Source organism: Cricetulus griseus, chromosome 8, assembly GCF_003668045.3.
Source record: "Cricetulus griseus strain 17A/GY chromosome 8, alternate assembly CriGri-PICRH-1.0, whole genome shotgun sequence".
Lineage (NCBI taxonomy): Eukaryota > Metazoa > Chordata > Mammalia > Rodentia > Cricetidae > Cricetulus > Cricetulus griseus.
Window position 1 is genome coordinate 92,966,663 of NC_048601.1, and position 20,502 is coordinate 92,987,164.

General features: G+C 45.6%; 1 protein-coding gene and 1 pseudogene across 6 annotated transcripts in view; both read right to left on the reverse strand.

Annotated features, from left to right (window-relative positions):
* The window catches only part of LOC100758507 (dnaJ homolog subfamily B member 6), a 93,736-nt gene extending 77,552 nt beyond the window's left edge, over positions 1–16,184 (reverse strand). For 5 of the 6 annotated variants that reach the window (XM_035448949.1, XM_027429566.2, XM_027429564.2 and 2 more), the window contains exon 1: positions 16,028–16,184. The gene's annotated coding sequence lies outside the window, so the exon portion shown is untranslated. Of the gene's footprint in view, positions 1–14,690; positions 15,050–16,027 lie in introns of those variants that run through there. The other variant, XM_035448948.1, reaches the window with a different exon arrangement.
* LOC118239285 lies at positions 9,662–12,221 on the reverse strand (annotated as a pseudogene).
* Positions 16,185–20,502: the final 4,318 nt, after the last annotated feature.

Here is a 20,502-nt window from a genome sequence, read left to right on the forward strand (position 1 = left end):
TCTTCATCCTGCTGGAAATATACACTCATTGTGCAATTCATATTCAACGTGTATAGACTGATTCTAACTACTGTTTTTAGGCAGAAGAGCCCAGCAGCTACTGCTGAGAGCCCTACAGGAAAGGTGATTCCTCAAAAGCTATCACCCTCAGGAAGGAAAACAAGAAAAATTCCCACTCATCTTCAGAAGGGGGGGGGGGAGACCATGAGGCTTGTAAACCATTTTGACATGCAGAATGGAAAATCAAAATCTTTCACTACAACAAGTACCATTGGTGACAAACACCCATTATCCTATCCTTCAGAGTTCTGTACCCTGGATGCACAATGAAGACACTGCCTCAAACACATACAAAACTATCAAATAATATAAAAATAAAGACTGGAGATGTGTTCAATAGTACAGAGCTTGTCTAGCAAGTTCGAAGCCCTGGATTTGGTCACCAATGTGAGAAACCCTGTCTGGGGGGAAACTTTTTTTTTTTTTTTTTTTTAATTTTAGGGGCTGGAGATCTCTCTGCTCTTCCAGAGGACCCAGGTTCAATTCCCAGCACCTACATGACAGCTAACAACTATAATTCCAAGATCTGTCATCCTCACACAGACAGACATACATGTAGGCAAAAACACCAATGCAAATGATATATATATATATAATATATATATATATATATATATATATATATGAAAAAGAAAAAAGAAAAAAAGTGCCTGTTGCCAGGTTTAATTCCCAGGACCCTCACACATGGTAGGTAGCTCACAATCATTTGTAATCCCATTCCAGGGCATCAAACAGGCACACACGTTGCTTACATTAATGCAGGCAGGCAAAAAATTCATACATATCAAGTAAATCTTTAAAAAACAAAAATTAAAAGCTGTTGCAAAAACTGGGGGGGGGGTAGGGGAGAGCACACGCATGCATGTCCTAAGAAGTCAAAGAGGTGGGACCTCAGAAAAAGAAACAAGAATTTGCCTGTGTCAACTATGTTCATAGAAACACTATTTGTAATAGCCAGATCTTGGAAACAGCCTAGATGCCCCTCAACTGAAAAATGGATAAAGAAAATGTGGTACAGTTACATTACCACATTTTCTTTATCCATTTTTGCTGGCAAATGGACAGAACTACCCCAAGGTAACCCAGAACCAGAAAGACAAATATAGTATGTACTTACTCATAAATGGATACCAGACATAAAACAGAAGATACCCAGCCTACAATCCACAGCCCCAGAGAAGCAAGAAATCTCTTCCAGAAATAGATGGAAGCAGATGCAGAAATCCACAACTAACCAATGGGCCAAGCTCCTGAAATACAACTGAAGTGAGGAAGGAGCGATAATATGAACAAAGAAGTCAAGACCGTGATGGGGAAACCCACAGAATCAGCTGACCCGAGCTAGTGAGAGATCACTGACAGGGGTTTGACAAATCGGGAACCTGCATAAGACCAAACTAGACTCCCTTAATATAGGTGACAATGGTGTGACTGGGACAATATATGAGGCCACTGGCAGTGGGTTCAAGATCTAACACTAATGCACAAACTGACTTAGTGGAGCCCATTCTATATGGACTCAGCCTAGACACCAGGTGTGTGTGGGGGGGTGTCTTGGTCCTGACAGACTTAGTAGACTTCTAGGGGAGGCCTTACTCTTTCTGAGGTAGGGAGGTGGGGGAGAGGGGGAGCCGGAAGAGAGGAGGAAGGTGGAACTGGGACTGGAAAGTAAAACATAAATTTTTTTTAAAAAAGTAAAATAATTTGCCTGTAGGTGGTAACATTTTCAAGAAAATGCTAACAAAAAATTAGGTAGGCCGGATATCAAGGTACAGGCGTTTGATCCCAGCACTTGGGAGGCACTTGGGAACTCTGAGTTCGAGGTCAATATAGTCTACATAGCGTGTTCCAGGATGGAGAGGGTTACAAACAGACCTTGTCTCAAAAAGCAGGGGTGGGGGTGGGGTTGGAGGTGGGTATTTAATCCAGTAAAATTACAAGACAAAGCAGTGAGCACCCTTTTATAAAAGATTTCCTTCCTACTTATAAGTAGGAAGGATTGTTAGCAAAATATGGATAGCTCCACTAACTTAGTGGCTAAAGAGGCAATCAACTCTCACACAACCAAACAGCACAATCAATAGTCTACCAGAAACCAAAAGGGCTGCTCAGTAAAAAGAAAGCAGGAGAGCCAACACCTCCACCTGGCTACCTCATTAAGTGGCACAGGGTTGTAGCGGCAAAGGATGTGAAGCAGCATTTAGGGGAGCTGAGACAGGGTTTCTCTGTGTAGCTTTTGGAGGCTGGCCTCCATCACAGATCAACTTGTCTCTGCCTCTTGAGTGCTGGGATTGAAGGGGTGCACCTGCACCTTCACCCCACCCCGCAACAAATGCTGTTCATCTTAGATGAAGAATACCCCTTGAGTTTAAAAAAAAAAAAAAAGCCTGACACTGCTAGAGCTGCCAACTTGTCAACCACAAAACCCCTTGAAATGGACACTGATTTAAGATCAATGACAGTTAACTATTTCTCCACAGCCTTGACTCACTCACTCACTCACTCACTCACTCATTCCCACTTCTGTCCTACCTATCACTTGAAATCACCCAGTGTAAGCTCAGGAACTCAGAACCTAAGCCTCACAGTCCCACCTGTACTTTGAGAGCTCTCCTGAATGCCCAAATCTCTTTGCCTTCATCTTCTCAGATCTGCCTGTTTTCCTCACTGAAAGGGGCTCAAAGCCTCCTCTCACCATCTCTCTTTCCTTATAGAATACTGAGTCCCAAATGGAAGCCTAACCCAGCAAACGGGCACATGACTGTGCAAAATAGCTACTTGGATGCTGAGCAGCTTGTCTGAAATAGAACATGAACACTCCTGAGCATGTTTCTTTATTCTACCTCGATTGCTGCAATGTTGTTACACCCACCAACAAGCAAAGAAATTATGCACAAGTAGTGCCTATGGCTCTTCCAAACATCTCCAGCTCCACTCTCTTCAGCATGGTCCTCTGGGCCACCCTCTTCTCAATCAAGACAGACTCACAAGTGTAATAATATACTAGGCAATACCAGCCACAAGGAACTCTACTAAGTCAACTGTGAAATTAAAAACACAATCACTAAATGTACTGACTATTGTCAGGTATGAGAAGTAGGAGTTACAAAAAAAGCCAGAGGACATCACCCAAGTTTAAGAGCTCTCCCAACTTGTTATATCAAGTTGGGTGTGGTAGGAGAGGATCAGGGACTTTAAGAGCATAGCCTGACACATAGGTTTGTGGCCAACAGGAGATACACGTGACCCTGTCTGAGAAAACAAATGAAAAAATATCTTTTGGATTGATTTGGTTTTTGTCAGGGTTTCTCTGTGTAAGCCCTGGTTGTTCTAGAAATAGATCTATAGACCAGGCTGACCTCAAACTCAGATCCAGCTTCCTCTGCGGTGGAACTAAAGGTTGTTTGCTACCACTGCCTGCCAACACTTAACTTTAAAACTACCTTTCAATTCTAAACAAGCATCAATACTAGCAAACAAAAACCCATTTGCCCTACCAAAAATGTAAACCAATTTGGAGTGTGAGGTGGTGCACACCTTTAACCCCAGTGCCCAGGAAGCAGGGGCAGGAGGATCTGAGTTTGAAGTCAGCCTATTCTACATAGCAAGACCTAGGCCAGCAAAGGCTAGATAATGAGTCTGTCTCAAAAAATAAAATGATGGAGATGACCAAAACAAGTATTTTCCTTCCTGCTGACAAATATTTCTACAAGAACGGCACAACCATATCATACTGTAAAAGCTTAGGAATTACAAGTTAGCAACATTTTTTTAAAACCAGGCATAGTGGGGGAGGGGAAAAACCAAAAAAAAAAAAAAAAAGGCACAGTGGTACGCATTTTAATTCCAGCACTGGGGAGGAAGAAGCAGGCAGATCACTGTGTTCTAAGCCAGCTACAATTACATGGTGAGATCTTATCTCAAAAATAATTTTGAAATATATAAATAAATTAATCATTTTCCCAGTCAAACAATTCCTCTTGGTACCTGTCATATTCCTACTTGGAGGTATCCAACTTAATGGGAGAACATTTGCCTGGTATCACCAAAAAATAAACCAAAACAAGCATATCCTGAAAAATACCTGACAAATGAGTCAAAATATTCATGCCCTTCCTTTCCTTCCATCCCGAGTCTCTGTGGATGAGGCATCTTTAGGTTTAGTGAGCATCTGACTTCTCTTCAGGTACCAAAGCACCCACATAGCCAAACTGTGACCATTTAAGACATTGCTAGAAGCTAGGTATGGTGACCCACACCATTCATCCCAGCATGGGGTCACAGGTGGCTCTCTGTAAATTGGAGGCAGCCAAAGGTACACAGTGAGACCATCTCTCCCCTCCCCCAAAAAAGGACATTCCTGCGAGTCCCCTGAAGGCGGCAGCTGCACCCAACCTTCCTGGTCTGGAAGATTCTTCCAGAGGCAGGTGGATTGCTAAACAAAGTCTTTAGTAGAAGCTTCTCCATCATAGCAGGGACTAGTAGTGCAGACCTATAATCCCAGCTACCAGGTAGACTGTGACAGATATTCAAGACCTGGGATGAAGATGGAATTCAGAGGGCAGATGCTTGAACAAAGCCCTGGGTTCGATTCCCAGCAACTCATGACCTGTAATTCCAGCACTGCAGTAGAGAAGGGGGAGCTGAAGCTATCCTTTACAAAGTCGAGTTCAAGGATAATATGAATATATAAACAAATGATTCTTGACTGGGGGGTGGGGGTGTCACTGCCCAGGTGGCAAGGTACTTGACTAGAAGAAGGTTGTTTGACTACAATATTTAAGGCCCTAGGTTCCACCCAAAACATTAAATTTCAGCTCAACAGCCAGAGGTGGAACCACTTTTCATTTTGAACTATCAGTTTCAGAAACAACTCTGCACACCAGAGGAACACAGCTCTTAAATCCCATCCACTCCAGAGGTAAAACCTCGGCAAGGACTTCAAGCTCCTCCTGTGCTACTCTGGACTCTATGTCAAAATAACAAAAGAAAGGCTAGATCTTCTGTCCTTGTACTTAAGCACCTTTTCATGCTTGTGGTGATATACTGCTTATGATTAAAACCTGCATGAGGATTCAGAAAGCAAAGTCAGCCACAGGCCATTGAAGCCAAGCACCAAGCTGGGCAGTGGTGGTGCAAGCCTTTAATCCCAGCACTCAGGAGGCAGAGGCAGGCAGATCTCTGTGAGTTCAAGACCAACCTGGTCGACAAGAGCTAGTTCCAGGACAGCCTCCAAAGCCACAAAGAAACCCTGTCTCCGGAAGAAAAGAAAAAGAAAAAAAGAAACCAGGCGCACACCTTTAATCCCAGCAGCCAGAAGCTAGGAGGTGGTGGTACACACCTCTAATCCTAGGACTCAGGATTAAGAGATAGACATATGTCTGTCGGTGAGTCCAAGGCCATGCAAGAAGCAGTCTAAAAGAGAATTATAGCTCACACCTTTAATCCCAACATTAGGGAAGTATATAAAACAGAAGCAAGGTCTCAAGAGAGGTATTTGTTCTCCAGCCACACTGTGGAGAGGCAGCAGTTTGAGACTTGGTGAAGAGCTCCTGCGTGGATCAGTCCCCTCAGCCTAAGCTAGAGGTGAAACCTAGTGGCCAGCTGCTTTGCTTTTCTGATATTCAGCTTGAAGTTTAAATACCAATATCAGTCTCATGTTACACATGTTAGCACCTTCTACAGGGGATATGGCTCCATAGTAAAGCACCTGCCCCAAATGCACAAGCATACATGAATGCACATGATAATGGTAAGTTTGTGTCCAAAGTGGGGGGGGGGGGCTCACCAACCCTACAGCTTTGATTACTATGAGCTGCTTATCTACCCTTTGTTTTCCAACTAACTGTTGGCCCTTCCTGCTGAGATTACAAAAAAAAAAAAAAAACCTTTGACACAGTCTTCCAGTTTTTACTCTTTCAATGCAGGAATCCCCAGCAGGGAGCACGTACTGCTAAGTATGGGGGAGGCGTTTACAGTGCTTCTACTGAAATGACTGCATGCAGCAAAAAAACTGAACTAAGATCAAAAAAGAAAATGAGGCCAATAATGAACAGAGATGAAACTCCAAGAGCAGGTGCAGACACACAGAAATGAAGATGCAAGATTACTGAGGAAAGACTGCCACTGGAGTGTCAATGAAAGCTCAAGAAACCTGTCCCAAGGAGGACCCACAGGTGGATCCAATTCCACAAGAGGATTACATCCATGTTAGCCTGCCAAGATACACTTCAAAACACAAGCACTTATGACCAATACTACATACTGCTTGATCCACTTCGAATGAATTTAGACTAGCCACACCAAATTAGTAAAATGTTATCCAATATCCAAATACACAGTAAATAAACATTAACAGGGAACAAGTTTTACTCTATTTGAATCCACCAGAAGCCCACTGCCAATGTAATGTCCCCCAGATGTCTGACAATCAAATGTCAAAGCTCAACCAGGCATGGTGGCAAACTACTTTAATCCCAGCCCTAGGAAGTCAGAGGCAGGTGATCTCTGAGTTCAAGACCAGCCTGATCCACAGCACTAGTTTCAGAACAGCTATGGCTAAAAAGAGAAGCCCTGTCTGGGGGAGGGGGGGGGAGAGGAAGATGTCAAAGTCCCCTCAACTCTAATTGTGTTGGAAGAAGGAACATGGTGATGCTAGGCATTGAAGATGGACCTCCCACTGCCAGACAGCACTCTACCTTCAACTAAGCTAGACCAGGTTGAACCATGCCCCTTTGAAACAAGGTCTCAGTAAATTGTCCAGGCTGACCTTGGACTTGTGTGGTCTTACAAGCCTCAACTACCAGGTCCACAATTCTTAATTTATTATTCACAATTCTTTTTTAAGATCTTATTTATTTATTATGTATACAACATTCTGTTTCCATGTATATCTGCACACCAGAAGAGGGCACCAGATCTCATTACAGATGGTTGTGAGCCACCATGTGATTGCTGGGAATTGAACTCAGGACCTCTGAAGAGCAGCCAGTGCTCTTAACCTCTGAGCCATCTCTCCAGCCCGCCTTATTCACAATTCTTAACGTATTAAAGTTCCACTTAGTCCTGAAACTTTTTTAGTTTATCCCAGAAACTGCTGCCGGAAGCTTCTGTCTTATAACTCAACAAGCAGCGGCAGTGTGAGACCTTCCTCTCAGTCTACTCATGGTAATCTCCCACTTCCAACTCCAGGGTCATGGCCTGCTTGGCCAACATTCTCACTTCCTCCAGACAGACCTGACAATATAATCTGAAGCCAAGCCTGGCCTACAGAGAAGTCCCAGGACAGGCTCCAAAGCTACAGAGAAACCCTGTTTCAAAAAATAATACATACACACATACATACATACATACATACATACACACACACACACACACACACACACACACACACACACACACACACGCGCGCGCGCGCGCGCGCGCGCGCACACACACACACACCCTATAACAACCATAGCAGTACTAGGATCAGGAGTTCAAGAACAATCTGGGCTACCTATCAGATCCTCTCCAAAAGAAAATAATAATCCCCCACCCCACCCCCCAAAATACAGTGTGGGTATGGAGAGAGAAAAACAGACACTAAATCTAATGTGTTCAGACTTTTACACAAGGTTCTAACTCAAGAGAAGAAAATCAACTTTCTAGTATCTTCTGCATTTCTTCTGTAAATACAGGTGTACTAAACTCCTGGCTGACTTAAAAACATTCTGGGGCCACACCCACACCAGAGTGACACGTTTTTCTCTGAACACCACATGCATGCTGTGATATACATGTGTCTGAAACTCATACAATAGCAGGCATAAAGTAATTTTAACAAAGAAATAGAGGGGGTTGAGGAGGTGGCTCAGAGGTTAAGAGCACTGGCTGCTATTCCAGAGGACCCGGTATACATAATAAATCTTTAAAAAAAAAAAAAAAGGCCTCCAAAGCCACAGAGCAAACCCCATCTCCAAAAACCAATGAATGAATGAATGAATGAATATGAAGGGGGGGGGGTCGAACTTATGAATGAGTCCAGGTGCCTGAGTCCAGAAATTGCATCTCTGGGAGCTTAAATTACAGGTACTTGTGGGCTAGCTGGTTGTGGGTGCTGGGAACTAAACTCAGATGCTTGGCAACAGTACCAGCTGTTAACTGTGCCATCACTCCAGCCCTAAAGTAATTTAGAAGTTAGTGAAGGAACCGGGCGTTGGTGGCGTATGCCTTTAATCCCAGCACTTGGGAGTCAGAGGCAGATGGATCTCTGTGAGTTTGAGACCAGCCTGGTCTACAAAAGCTAGTTCCAGGACAGCTTCCAAAGCCAAAGAAACCCTGCCTCGAAAAACCATGAAGTTAGTGAAGGAAACCATGTCTTTTTTTTTTTTTTTTGGGGGGGGGGTTCGAGTCAGGGTTTCTCTATAGCTTTGGAGGCTGTCCTGGCACTCACTCTGTAGACCAGGCTGGCCTCAAACTCAGAGATCCGCCTGCCTCTGCCTCCCACGTCTGGAATTAAAGGGGTGCGCCACCACGGCCTGGCGGGAAGCCATGTCTTAACCATGGTAGGCAAGCAAATCTAAGGCAACTTTGCTAAGTCATGGGGTTCCTTTAGGGAAGCTGGCCCTTACTACCTTCTACTCACAACGGGGCACAGCTTCTGAAAAGGCTGTTAACTGACAGATGTGCCTGCCTCTGGGATTAACAATCTTTTTCTTCATTTAGTTTATGTGCACTGGTGTGAAGGTGTCAGATGCCCCGGAGCTGGAGTTACAGTTATGAGCTATAATGTGGGTGCTGAGGATTGAATCAGGGTCCTCTGGAAAAGCAGTCAGTGCCCGTAACTACTGAGCCATCTCTCCAGCCCTGCCCCATTTTCTTAATGAAAAGAGCATGTATCAGCAATACATGTCCCTTTCTGGTGGGTTACACATCATTTCAGGAGTCAAGGGCCTCAAAGGTACATGGTTTCATAAACTCTGTCCCAAATTTTAGCCATCCACCTACTAAGCTTTAACCATACCGGACAGACTTTATTACCAAAGATGAGGCCCTGTCAAAGGTCTTTCCATCTAGCATCTCAGAAAATTGGGTGTGGGGGGAGTCTCGGCAAGATATAAGCTGGGTAGTGATGACACTTGCCTTTAATCCCAGCACTTGTGAGGCAGAAGCAGGAAGAACTCTTGAGTTATAAGCCAGATTGATTTACAAAGTGAGTTCCAGGCCAGCTAGGGCTGTTACAGAGAAACCCTGTCTGTCTCAAACAAAACAAAAAGAAAAGATGATTTTCCCAGGTCACCAACAAAAATAGCTTTCTTCCTTTCCCACAAAGGAGATCAATACTGAAAAGGAGTAATGAAACCCAAGGCCATATCCACTATGGCCTCTCAGCTAGCTTTTCTGGTTCCTTTTTTCCTCTTTTTGGTTTTTCCAGGCAGAGAATTCTCTCTGCAGATCAGGCTAGGCTCAAACTAACAGAGATCCGCCTGACTCTGTCTCCAAAGTGCTGGGTCTAAAAGGGCTGCACCACCACCACCCTATCTTTTCTCTTAAAATAGGACATGGTGGTAAACACCTTTAATCCCAGCATTCTGGAAGCAGAAGAGATATTTGAGTTCAAGGCTAGCATAGTCTACATAGTAAGTTCCACCCCAGCTAGGGCATCATAGAGACCTTGTCTCCAAAAAAAAAATAAATAAATAAATAAAGACAAAATAAAATTACTAAGTTTTACTAGGTATAATGGCAGACCTTTAATCTAGACACTTGACAGGCAAGTATGAGTTCAAAGTTAGACTAGTATACATATCCAACTACAGGCCAGCCAACAATACACATAGTAAGAACTTGTTTCAGAAAAAAAAATAATAATTAAAATCATAAAGGGAGTTCAATTTATGTTGTGGCATCACACAAACTTAATGCTGTACTGTTCGCTTGACAGAATAGAAGCAAGGGCAAAAAGATAAAGACCACCAATCCAAGTAAGGCAGGTCTACAAAAAGCTAGCACCTAGGAGGCTGACTGCCAAGCCATGTAAACATTAATATAGTAACTCTCAGCCTGTCAAGTGTGTATTCAAGGTTTAGGAACAAGTTTTGAGACCAACTGAGAACAACTTAGTGAGACTCTGCCTCAAAACTTAGCACTGGGGAAAATCCTGGGGTTGGGAGGTAGGGTGTAGTCGATAGAGGGAGGCTGCTAGGTCATTAAAGTGCCTGCCAAGCAAGCAGCTAGAACTGAGTTCAGATCCCCAGCACACACATTTAGCCAAGTGTGGCTGGCAGTCTTTTTATCCAAAAAAGAAAAGAAAGGTTGAGAGCAATGGGACACAAATGGCTGGCTACCTCTGGCCTATACAAGCACATGCACACAACCACATGCAACTTTTTTCAGGTCCTCATTTTTTTTTTTTTTTTTGAAACCAGAACATTTAATTTTATGACTGACTGAAATCCTCAAGATGAACTGGATGCTGCAACAGCTGCCCTCTTGGGTTTAGGTGTTCCTTCACGGAATCCATGTCTGCGAATCTTCGATAGACAATTTTTAGGTGCCTCATCTGCCCAGTCCCGGTAGTGTTTTGCCTCTTAGCCTTGGCACTCCAGTTATACTTTCTCTTGCGCTTAGCAAGGTAGCCACATTTGCCACAGGTGGACTTCTGAAGGTGGTAGGCCTGAGAGCCACAGCGGCGGCACAATGTGTGCGTTTTATTTCGACGCTTTCCAAAGGATGACGTTCCTTTCGTCATCTTGCTTCTGCCGCCGAGGCCAAAGAGACCGGAAGAGCTCAGGTCCTCATTTTAAATATCCAATATGTCATCCCCTTCTGCCCCAAAATACAAATTTTACAGGAGACAAAAATCACATACTGCCTAAAGAAACCACCCTTCTGAAGGCTCAACATTCCTAAAATACAGAAGTATTTTAATACAACACAGTTCAACAGTGTTAAAGCCAGAAGCAATGGCCTTTGTTTATTCAGAATGTCCTTAAGGTCCTTACGACTTGGATTTATAAAATCACTTTAAAAGAAAACCAGGCTAAAACCAAATGGCCTTAGAAACATACATATGGACTGAAACCTCCATTTGGATGAACATTGTGACTTTAGGGAGATAAAAAGTATTTTTTAGGGGCTGGAGAGATGGCTCAGAGGTTCTTCCAGAGGTCCTGAGTTCAATTCCCAGCAACCACATGGTGGCTCACAACCATCTATAATGAGATCTGGTGCCCTCTTCTATCCTGCAGGCAGACATGGAGGCAGGATGTTGTATAAATAAACCTTTTTTTAAAAAAATGACAACAACAAAGCATTTTTAGATTTTTGCATTCTCAGGTAAGAAAGTAAAATGGAAGCAGTTAAGTGTGATCTTCCTTAACTATCCAAAGTTTGACAAAACACCTTAAATCCACAGTATTATCTAATAACAAAATTATTAAGCCAGACATGGTAATAGGCTCCTTTAATACCAGCCCTTGGGAGGCAGAGACTGGGGGATATCTGTGAGTTTGAAGCTAGCCTGCTCAACCAGGACAGCCAGGACTACAGAGATCCTGTTCTCAAACAAACAAAAAAAACATTGCTAGCTGGGCAGTGGTGGCACATACCTTCTTTAATCCCAGCACTCGGAAAGGCAGATGGATCTCTGAATTCAAGACCAGCCTGGTCTACAGAGTTCCAGTACAGCTGGGACTACACTAAGAAACGCTATTTCAAAAAAATAAAAAAAAAAAAGCATTCCTACTAGCTGACTTAGCTAATAAGTCAGTCTCCAGGCTCTCGGTTTTCCCTTAAGCAGAGTTGTAGTTCATTAAGGGATTTTTTTCCCCCTAAATTTTAAGCATGCTTAGGGAGCATTCAGCAAAGTACACACCCCGTGTGTGGTAGTTTGGCCCCAGGAGAAAGTTGCCCATTTCTCCCTCCTACTCGATCTTATTGGGGGAGGGACACGCAAGCAAAGTGTCCGGAAGACAAGTTTAAGCAACCAATTCCCTCCTTCCACTCTTATATGGATCCCAGGGATCAAACTCTAGTCCTCAGACCATGGTACCTGCTGAATTATCTCACTAGCTTGATATTACTATTTTTGTCACGTGCCTTTTATCCTCTTTCCTTCTCATTAACCTCAGGTTCCTGTTTGCGCTCTCTCTCTCTCTCTCTCTCTCTCTCTCTCTCTCTCTCTCTCTCTCTCTCTGGTTTTTTGAGACAGGGTTTCTCTGTAGCTTTGGAGCCTATCCTGGCACTTGCTCTGGAGACCAGGCTGGCCTCGAACTCAGAGATCCGCCTGCCTCTGCCTCCCGAGTGCTGGGATTAAAGGCGTGCGCCAACAACGCCAGGCTTGTTCTCTTCTTAATAAAAGTAGTAGTCTCACAATACAGACCAAGATGTCTCCACCGAAAATTCTCCTGCCTTACCCTCTTAAATACTGGTATCACAGACCCACAATACACAGCTCACTGACCTTGTTTTTATTCCCAAGGATAAACTCTCTTAAATTCTATACAGGAGAAAAGAAGCATGACATTAATTCCCCACTCTAATCCCTCCTTCACACTCAACGTCTGCAATTGCAGGCCCTTCACCACCAGATGGTGTCCTGGGTAAATTTAACTAGCCTTAACATAGGACCACTTGCAAACAAGTAAAAGTTTTTTTTAAGAATCCTGCAAAGCTGGACAGAGTGATACACACCTGTATCCCAGCAGCTTGACAATAGAAACAGAAGGAATTCAAGGTCATCCTTGGCTACAAAATGAGTTCCTGACCAGCCTCAAGTACCTGAGACCCTCTATCTAAAACAAAGGAGGAAATGGAAATACTCACTTGCTCTTTGAGAAGGCATCAGAAGTGGTCTGAGTGTCTGAGTATCCTTAAGCATTGAACAATGTAAATAAAAGACAGTCATACCAGGTATCTAGTGGACAATGTTAACGAAGTATCTTCTTCAAAACTCTCAGGATATATTACACTGGACTAGCCCTAATATAGACAGTCAGGGAACAATGCTGCTGGTCTACACAGGGTAATACTAACAGGACTGCTTAAAGAGTGGGGCCAGTATTCAGAAGATTTCCTAATTCAGTCTTCATAGTAGGTAAGAATATTCACCACCCCAGTACACTATTTGTCTGTCCTTAACCCAAATCTCATACACCTAATGCTGATACCAGTAAGAAAAAAATGCATAGTTTGTTTTGGTTATTTGAGATAGGGTTTCTCTGTGTAGGTCTGGCTGTCCTGAAACTCGCTCTGTAGACCAGAATAGCCTCCAATCCACACCATCCCCCCCACCCACACTACAATTAAAGGCAGTTTTTCTTTCTGTTTTGTTTTTTGTCAGGGTCTCTCTATGTAGACCTTACTGACCTCAAACTCTGGAGACTAGCCTGTCTCTGCCTCAAGAAATGATTTCTTTCTTTTTTTCCAAGATGGTTTCTCTGTGTTTGCCCTGGCTGTCCTGAACTCCATCAGTAAAACCAAACTGGCCTTAAACTAGAAACCATCCTGCCTGTTTGTCCCAGTGCTGGAATGAAAGGTGTGTGCCAGCTGGGCATTGGTGGCGCACGCCTTTAATCCCAGCACTCAGGAGGCAGAGGCAGGCGGGTCTCTGAGTTCGAGGCCAGCTTCTCCAAAGCTACACAGAGAAACCCTGTCGGGGGTGGGGGTGGGGGGTGGGGATGGGGGGTGGGGGGGGTGCCACCGCCAGTGTCCACCCTAAAACTCGGTGATATGATTCCATCTTTCACTTCTCCAGGAGGCAGGAACTTGATCTACAGAGCAAGTTCCAGGACAGCCAGCACTATTACACAGAGGAGACTTGTCTCAGAGACAAAAAGAGGCCAACTTCTCAAGCTGTGGAGCTGGGTCAACTGGCCGAATAATTTGGTCGCACAAGTCTGACAACTTGAGTTCCACCCTAGTAATCCATGAAAGGAGGAGAACTGACTCCAAAAGTTGTACTCTGGGCCAGGCATGGTTGAACACTACAGGCAGACACAGGTGGATCTGTGAACTCCAGACTAGCCTAATCTACATACCAAGTTCTAAGCCAGCTAGAGCTAAAAAAAAAAAAAAATGAACCCTGTACCCAAAAGAAAATGAAGAGGACAGAAAAAAAAAACGGGGTGGGGGGTGGGGGAGAGAGACACAAAACAACAACTTAATCCCAGCACTCGGGAGGCAGAGTCAAACTGACCACTGATTTCCAGAGCTACAAGTGAGAGACTAAAATCTAAAAAACAAAAAAGAATTAATTCAGATATGGTACTGTAGAGCTATATAAATGCAGAGGGTTGGAACTAGCAGAAGAGAGACTGATGGATGGAGGATTCCCACATGTGTGCTGTAACACTCGCTTCATAACCACACAAAGTGGGAGCTAACTTCTTAGCGGGGTGTGGTGAGGCACCCCCTTAGTTCCAGCACTGGGGAGGCAGAGGCAGGCAAATCTCAAGAGTTCAATACAGAGTGAGTTCCAGTACAGCCTAGGGCTACACAGAACTCCTGTCTCAAAAAAGCAAAACACAATGCCAACTTCTTCAAAAAGCAAACACATGAAAAGCCAAAATTTCCAAAGTCTGCTGTGGAAAAAGTGATGGGAAGAGAAATCACAAACATTTCTTCCTTTCTATCAAATCAACCCGTACCTACACAAAGGCAGCATATTTCTTCCCAGATTTCTTATTTCTTCTAATTCCAAAGGTCCACTCGCAGTTCACGGCAAGTGTCTGCACTGATCACTGGCGGCGTAGTAATCACACACCGGAGGGCAATTCCCCCTGTGGTGGGAATTGCCAAAGAACTTCCCAAAGAGAGTCCCGTAACAGATGTGCTCAATTACTTCACGACCAACGTTCAACGACTAGGATGCATTTTCGTTAGGGCCGTTCCCTTCTTGGCTGCTTAAGTCTAGTTTTTCTACTAAAGTAGCTGGCTTTTAGTAGCCATCACTCCCCTAGCAAGCAGTAAGTACGGAGTTCAATTCCCAGGATTGCAGGGCCTAGAAAGGGGGATACAGTGGACTTACTAGCCATAAAACCTGACCACAAATCTATGGTTCAAATAAAGACATTAATAAAAACAAAGTGAGTGCATTGGACCTACACTCTCCACCTGCTTGGGCGTGCCTGAGAAAGTGGGACCATCCCCTCCGTTCCCTTTCGACAATTCACACACAACTTCGGTAAACAAGTTTTAAAATGTCTAACAATTCATTCTATAAAATAAAAACCGCCAGCCCCCCCCCCCAGTTTTTTGTTTTTGTTTTGTTTTGTTTTCAGGACAATCTTAAGGCTTGCAGCGTAGGGTTCCCTTTTCCACAGGACCGAAGCGAATTAAGACTTAATGTAAACTTCAGTTACATAAACTTTTAGTTACATAAACCCACAGCGAGGCACCCTGGAAGGCTAACAGCAAACGGGTTTTGAAAGTAAACGGCGCCCAGTCAGGTCGCCTAGCAAAACTTCCCAACAGTCCTGGGCCGGGAGAGCCCGGCCGGCAGCCTGAGCCCGTGAGCGCGCCTCCCCGGCGAGCCCCGCTCCTCTTCGCCTGCCACCTGACCCCCTCGCTTGCAGAATGCACTGGGGACGCCAGGACAGGGTGACACCGGCCTCGCCGCCTCCCGCGGCCCTGTGGCGGAGCTCGCGCGTGCCGGGCCCAACCGCCACTACAGCCCCGGGAGGCAGGGAGCGGAGCCCGGCCGGGGCCGGCTAGGCCTGAGCGGACCGGCACGGCCTTCTCCACCGAGCCGGTCTAGACCCGGCCCACGCCAGGAAAGCCCCAGGCCTCGGGCCGCGACGCCGGGCCGCCGCTCCGACTGGAGCCCGCCCGTCCGGCCCTGGCGAGCGGCCCCCCGTCGGGCCGGCGTCCCCGCGGCCGTGTGTGTGTGTGTAGGCGCCGAGCAGGTCACCCTACCCGCGCCAGCCGACGGCCCGCCCCGCCCGCGCAGTGGACCCTGCCGTCCGCCCGGTCCGCAGCCCCTCACCGAGGACGCGGCGGCCGGCGAGGGGGGGAAGTCGGGCGGCTGGTCTCCTCGCGGCTCTGGCACAGCTGCGCTGGCGGCGGTGGCGGCGTCTCCTCGCGCTTTCCTTTCTCTCCTTTTCTCCAACAACAAACAGGAAGTGCGTCATGCGGTGGCGGCGCGGCGACGTCCACTTCCGCCCGGTCCTGACGCCACGCATGCGCAGCAGCGGTTACCGGCTCGGGCTCGTGCCGGATTCGAAAGCGCCCCCTTCGCACTCGGAAGAACCTGGCAGCCTTGGTCGCGGATTCCGTGGAGTCGCTAAGGAGGAAGTCGAGAAAGCAGAACGAGCGGGAAGCGCCACCCTGCGCTAACCCTCGGTTTGGAGACCTCCGGAAGCCGGCGGCGACTCCCGGGCGAGCCTGCCTGACTGGCCCCGGGGCCTGCGGTTGCCCGGAAGCAGACTGGGAGGAAGGACGCTCACGGCCTCTGTGGAAACTGACCCATAAAGTTCGCAGATAGCGAGCGACCAGATAGATAGCTTCGTGTGACTCACGCTCTGTGGACGTGGAGTTGTAGTCATGAGGTTTGGAGGAAAGGCTCGCACACTTGAGGCTCTGCCAGGCCGACAAGCAGCCCCGATTTAGGAGATCCTCCTTGGTGTCCCTGTCCCCAAACTTCATCACTTATTTGGAGCAGGAGAGACCCGGTCATCACCAGCATGGAATGCCAATAGAATCCACTGTCTGATTTTCAACGACCTTCTCACCACAAAGGATGTTTTTCCCCTGTTCTTTTAACCCCCTTTGGCTTTCCGTTGAATGAAATCTTTTTCCCAAATGTTAAACATTGACCCCTCCAAGGCCCAGCACAGGCTAACCGAACATTGTACCCGAGGGCCCAAACCCGCCCTCTTTTAAGATGAGGCGCCTCTTGAGTTTCAACCTCTGACCTTGAACTTTCCAGCTCAAAACGGTTAAGTCCCTGGAATTGCAGGTTTTGTTTTACAAACCTCCACCAGGCTCAGTTTACCCGAGATGCTGGACAGAAGGCATTTTGCACATTTCTTCTGCTCAGTAATAAGAAACAGCAGTTTCAGTGGGGCTTCCCCAAGTGTGGCTCATCTACCTAAAGGCTCAACCTCCGAAACTAAGACCTTAGCCTTAGGGACTAAGGTCAATACCACATTCAGTCTGCCCTGACTCTAAGGGTCCCGTGCTCTGGCTGATTCCTCTCAGTTGCCCACACCCTCTGCGCATCTCCCCGGTGGAGAAGTTATAAGCTTCTAACGCTAACAAGAGTTCTGAATATTGATGTTCATGTGCTGTCCTCCTGAGCACAATATCGTATATACTTTTCTTTTGTTAATGTGCCTACTGCACATCTATTTAATAGACTTGCTAGATAAAAATTACAACAGGTCGTCCGGCAGTGGTGTCGCACGCCTTCAGTCCCCACTCTCGGGAGGCAGAGGCAGGTGGATCTCTGTGAGTTCGAGAACAGCCTGGTCTACAAGAGCTAGCTCCAAAGCCACAGAGAAACCCTGTCTCAAAACCCTTCCCCCCACCAAAAAAAAAAATTACAACAGGGCATTTTCATAGACTGAGCTTTTTCACTAAGGAAACTGGGCTAAAATTCAAAATGGAATCACGGAGATCAAATGTCAAACAGAAACTGACCTGTTACCTGTAAATGCTGGCTAGTATTACATCAACTTAACACAAGCTAGAGTCATCAGAAAGAGGGAGCCTCAACTGAGAAAATGATTGGGCTGGAGGCAAACCTGTAAGTCATTAAAAACAAATTTTAATTTTATGACTATCGATTGGTGCTTTGCCCACATGTCTGTCTGTGTGAGGGTGTCAGATCCTCTGGAACTGACGTTACCAACAGTTGTAAGCTGCCATTTGGGTGATGGGAATTGAACATGGGTCCTCTGAGAGAGCAGGCAATGTTCTTAACCACTGAGTCACTGCAACAACCCCAGGCATTTTCTTATTAGTGATTGATGAGAGAGGGCCCAGCCCTTTGTGGATAGGGCCACCCCTAAGCGCTTGGTCCTGAGTTCCACAAAAAAAGGACTTTGAGCAATCCAGGAAGCAGCACTCCTCCACAGCCTCAGCATCAGCTCCTGCCTCCAGATTGCAGTCCTTATTTCCCTCTATGTTGAACACTGTTGTGGAAGTGTAAACCAAATAACTAACCCCCACCCCATGTTGCTTTGTCAGGGTGTTTCATCACAGCAATAGTAACCCTAACTAAAAACTGCTCTCTCTAGAAAAAAAAATTCTTCCCACTGGACAGTTTCAATTAACATGATAATAAAGTTACTTGACTTAATCCTTACATTTAGACAGTAACTCACTATTACCTATATGCTTTCTATTGCTGGGTCTCCCAGGCCCATTATGCTAGTAAAGTAGCATTGAAAGGCCCATGGCTTCTTTTTTTAATTCCTTCTTCAGCCTTTCCTGGATCATCCCATCAAACACTACCAATGGAAGCCTTGCCTGATTCTGAAAACAGTCAGAATTGATCCTTAACAAAGTTGTTAAAATTGGTCTTGGGGGCCCTGCAGTGGTAGCACATGCCTTTGATCCCAGCACTCGGGAGGCAGAGGCAGGCAGATCTCTGTGAGTTCAAGACCAGCCTGGTCTACAGAGCGAGTACCAGGACAGTCAGGGCTACACAAAAAAAAAAAAAAAAAAAAAAGCAAAACAAACAAACAAAAAAAAAAAAAGATTGATCTTGGGGCCAAGCAGTTCCAGGACAGCTAGGGCTGTTACACAGAGAAACCCTGCTTAGGAAAAAAAAATAAAAAGATTGAGTTTGGGCATAACAGCACACACCTATGATCCCAGAATTCTGGAGAATTATGAAGAGTTCACAGTGACCTGAACTATGTGAATTAGTCTCTGTCTCAAAAAATAAATACATAAATACATAAAAGTAGCATTGTTGTACTTAAGAGACTGAGTGGTTAGGAGACTGAAGCAGGAGGATTACCACACAATCAACCTGGACTACAGAGTTGAAACCCTGTTTCAAAAATAAGTGTAGCCAGTCATGGCAGCCCACATCTTTAATCCCAGCACTCAGGAGGAAGAAGGTATGTCTCTGAGTTTAAGGCAGCTTGGTCTACATAAGGGTATTCCAAAGCTACATAGAGAGACCCTGTCTCCAAAAGAAGGCGCGGGGGGGGGGGGGGAACGGGGGACAACTAGCTGGGTGGTGGTGAGTGTTATCGTGGAACTAAGTTCTACCCAAGCCCCTCTCCCCTATCTCCCTCCAAACCCTGCTGCATCTCAGAAAGCCCACCAAATGATGACCCCCTCCTCCAGAGATGCTCAAGACCATTCCCACAGGGTATTTACTGCCCCCCAGAAAATAGACTCATCGTTTTCCGGTCCCTCTTTCTTGTCTCCTCTCTAGGGGACTGGAAAGCCATCTGGGAGCCTTTTCTAATTCGGTTTGATCTGGCCTAATTTGGATGGCTGCATATGGCAGAGAGGCTTATCGGGGTACAGAAACTTTTCAGTGAGTTCAAGGCCAGCCTGATGTACTGAGTGAGTCCCAGGACAGGGTCCAAAGCTACAGAAATCCGTGTCTGGAGAAGTGGGGAGAAAAAAAAAGTAAACTATTATAATGTGACTCACACCCATGACTGAGCATTTGGAAGGCTGAGGCAGGAGAATCAGGAATTCAAGGAAAATGTGTGATGCCTTGAAAAGAAACGAAAGATTGTTGTAATTTTGTTTTTTGACAAGTCAGTTCTAGAGCCCTCAGAGGGTAAAAGGAACTTTTTATACCGTGCTTATGCCCTCTTTTTAGACAACCTGAACGTCCCCTTGCTAGTTAGTGCTAGTTAGTGTGTTTTCCTCAGTACCTTGCTGACTGGGGAGGGGTGTGATTTAGTAGCCTAGGAAGATGTCCTGATGGAGAAGGAAATATTCAGATAGACCCTTGTGTCCTTTTCTTCAGCTGTCAGACTTGGATACCCCAGGAATTAAAATTTCCCCAGGTCCCCTGCTAGAGGGAAGGAAAGACAAGAATAATTTGTCTCCAGATGATATTATCTCACAGAGCAGCACATTCCAGCCAGTTCCTGGCTTCTAGTTCATCTCTTCTGTAACATAATACTGCCACAGAAAAAGGAAAGTATGAGTCTTTCCAGTTTGTTCAAGTTGCAAATAAATGCATCCATTATCCTAAATCAGGAATAGAACCACATATCTAGAATTCCAGCACTTGAGATGTGGAGGCAGAAAAATATTCAAGGTTATTATCAGTTACATAGTGAGTTCTAGACCAGCCTGAGACACATGAGATCCTGTCTCCAAAAACTATAAAACCGTGTGTGTGTGTGTGTGTGTGTGTGTGTGTGTGTGTGTGTGCATAAGAAAGGAAAATTTGAAAAAAAAAAAAAGAAAGGAAAATTTGCGGGAGGCAGAGGCAGGCGGATCTCTGTGAGTTCGAGGCCAGCCTGGTCTCCAGAGCGA